Consider the following 9,997-nt stretch of genomic DNA (forward strand, 5'->3'; position numbering starts at 1 on the left):
CACATAATGAAAGCCATATATGAAAATGAAAAATCCACAGGGAACATCATACTCAATGGTGAAAGACTGAAAGCAATTTTGTCTAAGATCAGGAACAAGACAAGGATGTCCACCTTCACCATTTCTACTCAACATAGTACTGCAATTCTAGCCAAAGCAATAAAGCAAGAAAAAGAAATAAAAGGTGTCCGAATTGGAAAGGAGGAAGTGTAATTTTCTCTGTTTCCAGATGATATAATCTTATATTTTGAAAACCCTAAAGGTTCCATTATAAAACTGTTAAAACTAATAAATGAATCCAGCAAAGTAGCAGGATACAAAGTCAACACACAAAAAATCAGTTGTATTTGTATACACAAACAATTAACAACCTGAAAAGGAAATTACAAATACAATTCCATATATAGTAGCATGAAAAAGAACAAAATATTTGAATTGACTCAAGGAGGTGAAAGACTTGTACAATGAAAACAGCAAAACATTGCTGAAAAAAATTAAAGCAGACATAAATAAATGGAAACACATCCCATGTTCATGGATTGGAAAACTTAATATTGTCAAAATGCCAATACTACCTAAAATGATCTACAGATTCATTGCAATCCTTTATCAAATCCCATTGAACTTTTTTACAGAAACAGAAAAACTAATCCTAAATTTCATATTGGATATCAAGGGAGCCCGAATAACCAAAATAATCTTGAAAAATGAAGATCAAAAGTGGAGGAGTCATACATCCTGATTTCAAAACTCAATAAAATCCTACAGTTATTAAAACAGTAAATGGCCGGCCCAGTGGCTCAGGCGGTTAGAGCTCCGTGCTCCTAACTCCAAAGGCTGCCGGTTCGATTCCCACATGGACCAGTGGGCGCTCAACCACAAGGTTGCCGGTTCAATTCATTGAGTCCCACAAGGGATGGTGGGCTCTGCACCCTGCAACTAAGATTGAACATGGCACCTTGAGCTGAGCTGCCTCCCTGATGGCTCAGTTGGTTGGAGCGCGTCCTCTCAACCACAAGGTTGCCAGTTTGATTCCTCGACTCCCGCAAGGAATGGTGGGCAGCACCCCCTGCAACTAAGATTGAACACAGCACCTTGAGCTGAGCAGCTGCTGAGCTCCCGGATGGCTCAGTTGGTTGGAGCATGTCCTCTCAACCACAAGGTTGCGGGTTTGACTCCCGCAAGGGATGATGGGCTGCGCCCCCTGCAACTAGAAATGGCAACTGGACCTGGAGCTGAGCTGTGCCCTCCACAACTAAGACTAAAAGGACAACAACTTGACTTGGAAAAAAGTTCTGGAAGTACACACTGTTCCCCAATAAAGTCCTGTTCCCCTTCCCCAATAAAATCTTTAAAAAAAAAAAAAAAAAAGCAGTATGGCACTGGCATAAAAACAAACATATAGACCAATGGAACAGAACACTGAGCCCAGAAATAAGTCTTCATATATATGGTCAAATGATTATGACAAGGATGCCAAGACTATTTAGTGGGAGAAAGGACAGTGTTTTCAACAAATGGTCCTGGGGAAACTGGGTATCCACATGCAAAATAATAAAGTTGGACCCTTACCTGACACCATATACAAAAATTAACTCAAAATAGATCAAGGATTTAAATAGAAGACCTAAGACAACAAAAATTTTAGAAGAAAAGGACAGAAGCTTCATGATGTTGGATTTTGCACTGATTTCTTGGCTATGACACCAAAGGCACAGGTAACAAAAGAAAAAAATAGACAAATTGGACTTCATGAAAGTTAAAAGATATTAGGCATTAAAAGGCACTATCTATAGAGTAAAAAGGCAATCGACAGAGTGGATTGCACATGACATACCTGATAAGAAGTTAACATTCAGAACATATAGAGAACTTCTAAAACTCAAAAACAAAAAAACAAACAATCTGATTCAAAAATGGACAAAGGGACTTGAACAGACATTTCTACAAAAAACATGATTTGCCAGCAAGCACAGAAAAAATGTTCAACACCACCAATCATTAGGGAAATGCAAACCAAAACTACAATGTGGCTAACTCATATCCATTAGAATGACTGCTATAAAAAAAAACCACACACACACACAGAAAACCACAAGTTTTGCCGATGATGTGGAGAAATTGGAGGCTGTGTGCACTGTTTGTGGGAATGTAAAATGGTACAGCCACTGTGAAAAATTATGGTGATTCCTCAAAAAATTAAAAGTATACTTACCACGTGATTCAGCCATTCCACTCCTGGGTATCTACCAAAGGAATTCAAAGTGGGGTCTCAAAGGGATACTCATTCCCCAGTGTGTGTAGCAACATTATTCACAATAGCTAAAACGTGGAAGCAAACCAAGTGTCCATCACTAGATGAATTAATAAACAAAATGTGGTCTATACATATAATGGAATATTATTCAGCCTTGAAAAGGAAGGAAATTGTGCAATGTGCTACAACATGGATAAACCTTGAGGACATTATACTAAGTGAAATAAGCCAGTCATAAAAAGACAAATACGTACGTATGATTCCACTTACATGAGGTACTTAAAGTAGTCAAATGAATAGAAACAGAAAGCAGAACAGTGGTCGCAAAGGGCTGGTGGAGGGGAGAGTGAGGAGTTATTGCTCAATGGGTACAGCCTTTCAGTTTTTAAAATGAAGAGTTAGGGGAATGGATGATGGGAGTGATGGCACAATAGTGTGAATGTATTTAATACCACAGAACTGTACACTTAAAAATAGTGCAGATGTTATGTTACGTTATGAGTATGTTACCACAATAATAAGAAGAAACTGTAGAACCCCTGGAGACTACAGGGGTTCACAGAAGACTTCCATGTGGGCAGGTTTGGAAGGACAACTCAGTAATGGTGAGAAGTAGAAAAAGCTTGGATCCTGGGGAGACTGGGAAGAGACCAGGCTGACAGGAACAGAGGTCAGGCTGGAAGCATCACAAAATTCCATGTCTAGTCAAAGCAAGGCCATTGTGCAGACATCACTAGTGGTGATCACCAGAAATACAGTATGGAAGCCAGAGTGGGTGGGCACAGCCTATTAGAAGCTGTAAGCCGAAAGAACCTGGACTATGGAATATACACTGAAATAGAAAAAAGGGGGAAGGAAAGAAGGGAGGGAGAAATGAAGGGAGGGAAGGAAGGAGAAAAAGAGGAGGAAGGAGGGAGGGAGGGAGGGATAGAGGGAGGGAGGGAGGGAGAGAAAGAGAGAGAGAGAGAGAAAGAGAGACTGACTCTGTGAGAGAAGGAATGGTAAGCCTGAAGAAGAAAAAGGCAACGAAGCATAGCGATTCCTCAGACGGTATTATCACCAACAGAAAAGGAGTCCTTAGGAGTAGTAATAGGACATCCCACATATGTTCACCAAATCCTACTATCCCAACAAGACTGCAAAAGAGAAGTTGTTCATCTAATACAGGAAAAACTTAATACTTAGAATAGGCAGGTGCAGTGCCACATACCCTACTCGCTAGCAGTCCCCAGGTCAGTGGGGAAAGAAGATAGTATGCTAACTTGTAACAAGAGTGACACAAAATGTGTGTGTAGGGGTCACAGAGAGTGTGACACTGGAATGTCACTCAGAGGAGCCCGCCAGACACTCCAAAGAGGCTGACAACGGAGCTGGACCTCAGCGCAGAGAGGGGACCACACCAGGAAAGGCAAGAGATCCAGCGCCATGGGACTGCACACTGCCAGGAAGATGGTAAGGACACGCCGGGGAGGTCCTGAGAGTGATGACTGGCCACAGAGGGCTGCCAGCAAGATAGCCACGGGGAGCTGAAACTAGCAGGTGTGGGCTGCTGAGTGCGTCAGAGGTCCCGTCAGGGCATCTGTGCTCATGCACAGCTGGGAATCTCACTAAGAAATGAAGTTGCACAGAAACAGCTGCTTGTCCACAAACTAAGGGATGGGCGACCTGTGTATGGTGCATCTCTGAGGTTGAGAAAACACACTGGGGGGTGGCCTCCTGTGGTTCAGAGGCTGGCTGCTGGTCTGAGGTGACACCAATTACTGTCTTCCGCTAATCCACCCATGAGATACGGCACGAAGATGAGCCTTGTGGTTTCAATTCACATACAAATGTGTCCAGATCACGAGTTTCCGCTCCTGATGACAGGCACCTCAGACCACCTGCCACAGAGGGCTTCTCTGTGACAATTGATAAAGTGATACAGACGTGATGGTGCTACAATCTTGCCAACAGAACTTCCCTTTTTTCCTGAGAGGCAACGTTCAGCTTAGGCAAGCGTCTGTGTCCATGTTATCTCAGCCCTCCTTCTAACATCCTCTCTGAAGCAGCATACTTTGGTCGCCTTGCTGGTTCCTTGCTGGCAACTTAATAAATTTGACGTATTCTCAAGAAAAACGTTACCAGGTGTATGAAGAAGTAGGAAAACGTGACCCATAATGATAAGAAATAAAAGTCGGTACACGTAGACCCAGAAACAACATAAATGATAGAATTAGTAGACAAGGACAATAAAACAGCAATTATAAACATATTCCCTATCTTCAAGAAAGTAAACAAAAGCCTGAACGTAACAAGAGACATGAAATCTATTTCTAAAAATCCAAATTTAACTACTAGATAAGAAAAATGCGTATGAGGAATTAAAAATACACTGGATGGGATTGGCAGCAGACTATACTGAGGAATCTTTCTGAGGAAGACACTATTAGTGAATTTGAAAACATCAGTAGAAATTATCCAAAATGAAATACAGAGAGAAAAAAGACAAAATATAACAAGCGAAGCAATAGTGAGCTGTAGGACATCAAACTGCCTAATGTACATGTAATTGAAGTTCAAGAAGAGGAGAGAGAGAAGAACAGAAAACTATTTGAAGAAATAATGGCATAAAATTTCAAATTTGGGGGTGGCCGGTTAGCTCAGTTGGTTAAAGTGTGGTGCTAATAACACCAAGGTTGCCGGTTCGATCCCCACATGGGCCACTGTGAGCTGTGCCCTCCTTCAAAAAAATTCTGAATTTCATGAAAATTACCAATAATTACCAAAAAGCTCTATGGTAACAGAAGAAATATGGAGAAAATCACACCAAAATACATTATAATCAAATTGCTCAAAACCAGTGACCTTCAAAAGACACTCTTCATAGAATTAAAAAGTAATCCACAGCCTGGGAGAAAATAAAAATTCAAAGTCCAATAAATGTAAATCTAATGTGTTTCCAAACATCAGCAATAAAGTTAGAAAATAAAATTTAAAAATTTATAATAGCAATGAAATATATTAGTTGAAAATAAATCTAACAAAAGAAGTGCAGAACCTTTATGTAGAAAATTATAGCACCTTCTTGAAAGGCAATACGAGAACCAAAAGGAGAGCAACACCATGTTCATGAATAGTTATTTCTCCCCAAATTGATCTATTGCTTTATTACTATTCCAATCAAATCCTAACAGAATTTTTCACACATAAAACCAAAAACAAACAAACAAACAAAAAACCACAAAAAACAAAAAAACAAAAAAAAACCTTAGTAGCCAGGTCCTATAAATCAATTAGGAAGACAATCCAATAGAAATATCTTCAAAAATATGAACAGGCTTTTCACAGAAGAGAAAACAAAAGTGGCCCATTAAATTTATGAAAATATACTCAACCTTGTTCATAAAAAGGGAAATACGAATAAAGACACAAATTACCATCTTTTGCCCACTGGTTTGGAAAAAACTTAAAAAAGATTGGCAAAATGCTGGTGAATTGGAACTATTAAACAACTGTGGGTCTAGAAGTTAGTAGACTCACTTTGAAAAAGAATTTTGCATTATTTGGTGAAGGTGACTCAGTAATTCCATTCCTGAAGACATGAACAGAACAGAACACTGTTTAATAGCAAAAAAAATGGAAACAACCCAAATGTTCATTGCAGTAGAATGAATAAACATATTGTGGTTCAATCACACAATAGAATACTGTATTGCAGTGAAATAGAAAACTACAGCTCCATGCATCGACACAGATGTAGCCGATTATGTTTTCCAAAGATGGACACCATAATATATGGCACCCCACGTGCTTGTCTCACCTTTTGGCACGCCAATGACATGAATATTAGATCTTTTGTTATAGTCCAGCTCCCTGAGGTTCTGTTCTTTTTTTCCCCCCTGTCGATTTTCTCTCTCCTGTTCAACAATTTCTATTGTTCTATTTTCCAGTTCACGGATTCTTTCTTCTGTCCCTCTTCATCCTGCTGTTAGCACATCCACTGTTTTTAATTTTGGTTATTGCATTTTTCAGTTCTAATTTTCATTTGGTTCTTTATATCTCCTATTTCCTTGCTGAGACTTACCCTTTCTTCATTATTTCAAGAGTGTTCATAATTGCTTATTAAAATATTTCTTGATGGCTGCTTTAAAATCTTTATCAGATCATTCTTACATTTCTGTCATCTTGAGGTTATCACCTAGTCATTGTCTTTTTTTCATTCAGTGTGAGATCTTCCCGGTTCTTGGTATGACAAGTGATTTTTTTATTGAAACCTGGGCGCAGTAGGCATATGTTATGACACTCTGAATTTTATAGAAATCTCTGTTTTAGTTGGCTTCCTCTGCCCCAGATCCAGCAGAGAAGGGGGGATGCCACCTCATTACTTGGAGGTGGGATTAGAAGCCCGTTTCCCTACTCTACCTCTGTATTAGTTCCCTAGGGCTACCATAACAGAATACCACAGAATAGGTGGCTTAAACGACAGAAATCTATTTTCTCACAGTTCTGGAGGCTGGAAGTCCAAGAGAAAGTTGTGGGCAGGGCAGGGTTGCTTTCTGGTGAGTCCTCTCAGTGTGGCTTACAGACAACTGCCTCCTTGCTGTGCCCTCATGTGGCCTCTTCTCTGTACATCCCACCTGTGGATTGGATGAGGACCCCACCCCCATGACCTCAGTTAACCTTAATTATCTCCTTAAAGGCCCTATCTCCAAATACAGTCACATTGGAGGATAGGGCTTCAACTCATGAATTTGAGGGAGGGGATATAATTCAGTTCATAACAGCTTCCTTGGATCTTGAAATGGGGGTACTACTGGTTACTGCTGGGAGGGCATAGGAGTTCTGCCTGCACTAGGAGTCCAATTCTGCCTCCCGGGCTGTGAGGGATAGGTGTGTCTCCTTACTGCTCCCCACATGGCCTCCATTTACACACGACTATTTAGGACAGTAGTAATCTCTAAAGTGAGGAGAGGAGGTATGATTTGGGAGGAAAGGTAGAAAGCTCCAAAGGAACTGGGAATGTTTAATTTTCTACCTGGGTATAAATACACAGGTGTTCATTGCATTATTATTTAAACTGTACATACATGTTATATAAGGCATAGTCTTATTTATATGATCTATTCCATAATTAAAAAAAGAAAACGCAACCACAACAAAAAAGAAATATGGCCTCTGTACTCAGCGTCATTGAACGCTTCAGAAATACCGGTCTCCCATCGGTGGTACTGAGCATGACCTATGCACCGGGCATTGTGCTGAGCACTTCACATTCACCATCTTATTTATTCCTTACAGTGCTCCAGGAGGTAGGTAGTAACCCACTTCACAGATGAGTATGTTCAGGTTCAGAAAGGTTCAGTCCCTTGCCCAGAATCCCAGAGATGGGATTGGAGCCCAGGCCCGTCTGCAGAGCTCATACAGAGCTTCAACCTCATAGCACCCTAAATAAGGCTAAAACTACCTGGTATCATTCAGCAGATCCTCACATGCCATGTACCTGCCAGAGCTAATAAAGTCTGACAGAGAACATTAGACTCTGACAGGGCAGATAATGTCTCTTTGGTGAACCTTGTGGGCAAGGTGAGTACAAGGGGTGGCTGTACCCAAAGTAACCCCAGGTGGCCTGGAGTGGGCCAAGATGCACCCAGGTGAGCAGGGCTAGGGACTGGCCAGGCAGGCAAGAGCTGTGGCTGAGGCCCATCAAACCACATGGGCCTGTCACACCTTGAAGGGAGGCAGAATGGGGAGCAAGGGGAGCCACAGATAGGGAACCACGACAGGTGTCTCACCTCTTCTTTCAGCCCCAATGGCGGGGCCGGAGCAGCTGGAACTGGAGGGATGGAATGGTGCCTGAACAAGGAAAGTACTAAAGATCAGAGCTAGCAATCAAGGCAGGGGCCAGACCTAGGGCCATAGAGAGACCCAGACACGGTGTGGCCTGCTCCATCCACGCTTTCTCTGTGGCATAGAAGAGGGAGGTCACAGAAATCAAGTGATGATGTGCTAAGGTATATCAGCCACAAATTGTGGCCTTGCTGGGGAGCTGCACCTCCTGCCCTATGCAGTCTGTCCAACATGCAGGTGGCAAAGGCTGGCCTTCTGCTGGGGTGAAGGCAAAGGTTGAGGCACCAATCAGGAGCCCACATGGTCATTGTCGTGCGGGGCCTCTGGTCCCGCTCCCCACATAAGAATGCAGGATATGGCTAGGCCAAAAAGGAACACCCACGGAGCCATAGATGGGGGAGTCATACCACTATATTCTGGCAGGTGGCCGGGGGAGACACACGCAGTAGTAGCCACACAATCCGCAGTCCGCCATTCATTTCTCTGCCTGCCAACCAACCAACCAATCAATGCAGCCCTGCAGTTACATCAGTAGCCAATTGGCTAACCGGTTACAGCTGATGGCCAACCAATCACAGTTAATGGTCATTCACTACCCAAGCCAGTACCTCCCCACGTGCGGCCAAGAGCCTGGAAACTGCTCTCTGGGACTCTGTCCCCACATCACTGTCCATAGGAATAGTGGCTAAAGCCAACAAGATGGGATTTTCCGGGGCAGGGGGAGCAGGAGGCACGATAAGGCCACAGGCCCTGGGACGAGAATTCTGGCTGACCTGCAGCTCACCGTGAAGCTTGGGGAGTTTGTGCACCTGATTCAGGCTGAGTCCCTAGTAGCTGAGAGCTTGCCTAGGAGCATGGACAGACCATGTGGAGGGCAGGGGCAAACCAGAAAGCGTGACCAGCGTGGAAAGGGGCCCACACCTTCCCCCTCGGAGCTGCAGAAAGGACAGCTCTCCACAGCCCAGGACACCCGGGGATGGGAAACGGCAGGCAGTTCACAGCTAGTAGTGACCTGTAACCTGGTTTGGCTATATAAGTTGGACCAAACAGTCCCTTAGGAATTTGATTATTATGAAATATTCTACTTTTTCTCTCATAATACTTCTTAGCTTCAAGACTACTTTTCTAATATTAATGTATCCATATCAGTTCTTGTTGGGTTAGTGTTTACATGACATATTGCTTTCAAACCATGTTGTGTCTTATCTAAAGTGAGCCTTTTGTAAAAAGCAGGCTTGAATTTTGTTTTTTATCTACTCTGATAATACTTGTCTTTAATTGACACATTTATACCATTTACATTAATTGTAATTACTGATATACTTGGGTTTTCTTTGCGATGTGTTTTCTACTTACCCTTTGTACTTTTATTCCTCCCTTTTCACTTTCCTTTGGATTGATGAAGTTTTTTATTATTAATATTTAATTTTGCTCTACTATTAGCTTTTAAATTACATCTTCTTTTATTATCATTTAAGTGATCATCCTAAAGATTACAATACATATCCTTGACTTACTTCGATTTATTTTAAATTAGTACTTTTACAGTTAGTACTCAGTAGTATACTAGTGACAAGCCAAATTGTTATTTCAACACATTTATTTTGCCATCATTTTTAAAGGATATTTTGCTGGTCACAGAATTTTAGATTGGCAGGATATTTTCTTTTAGCACTTTGAAGATGTCATTTCATTGTTTTCTGGCTTCAACGGTCAGCCATTAATTGTATTGTTAATATTCTCTCTCTCTTTAAAAATATGGTTGCTTTTAAATTTTTCTGTTTTGTCTTTGATTTTCAGCAATTTAACTATGATGGGCCTATGTGTGACTTTCTGTATACTTACCTTGCTTGGAGCTCTTTGGTATTCTTAAATTTGTGACTTGATGCCTTTCATCAATTTGGAATATTCTCA

This window comes from Rhinolophus sinicus, chromosome 3 (assembly GCF_057876585.1).
Source record: "Rhinolophus sinicus isolate RSI-liver-muscle chromosome 3, RSI-T2T, whole genome shotgun sequence".
Classification (NCBI taxonomy): Eukaryota; Metazoa; Chordata; class Mammalia; order Chiroptera; family Rhinolophidae; genus Rhinolophus; species Rhinolophus sinicus.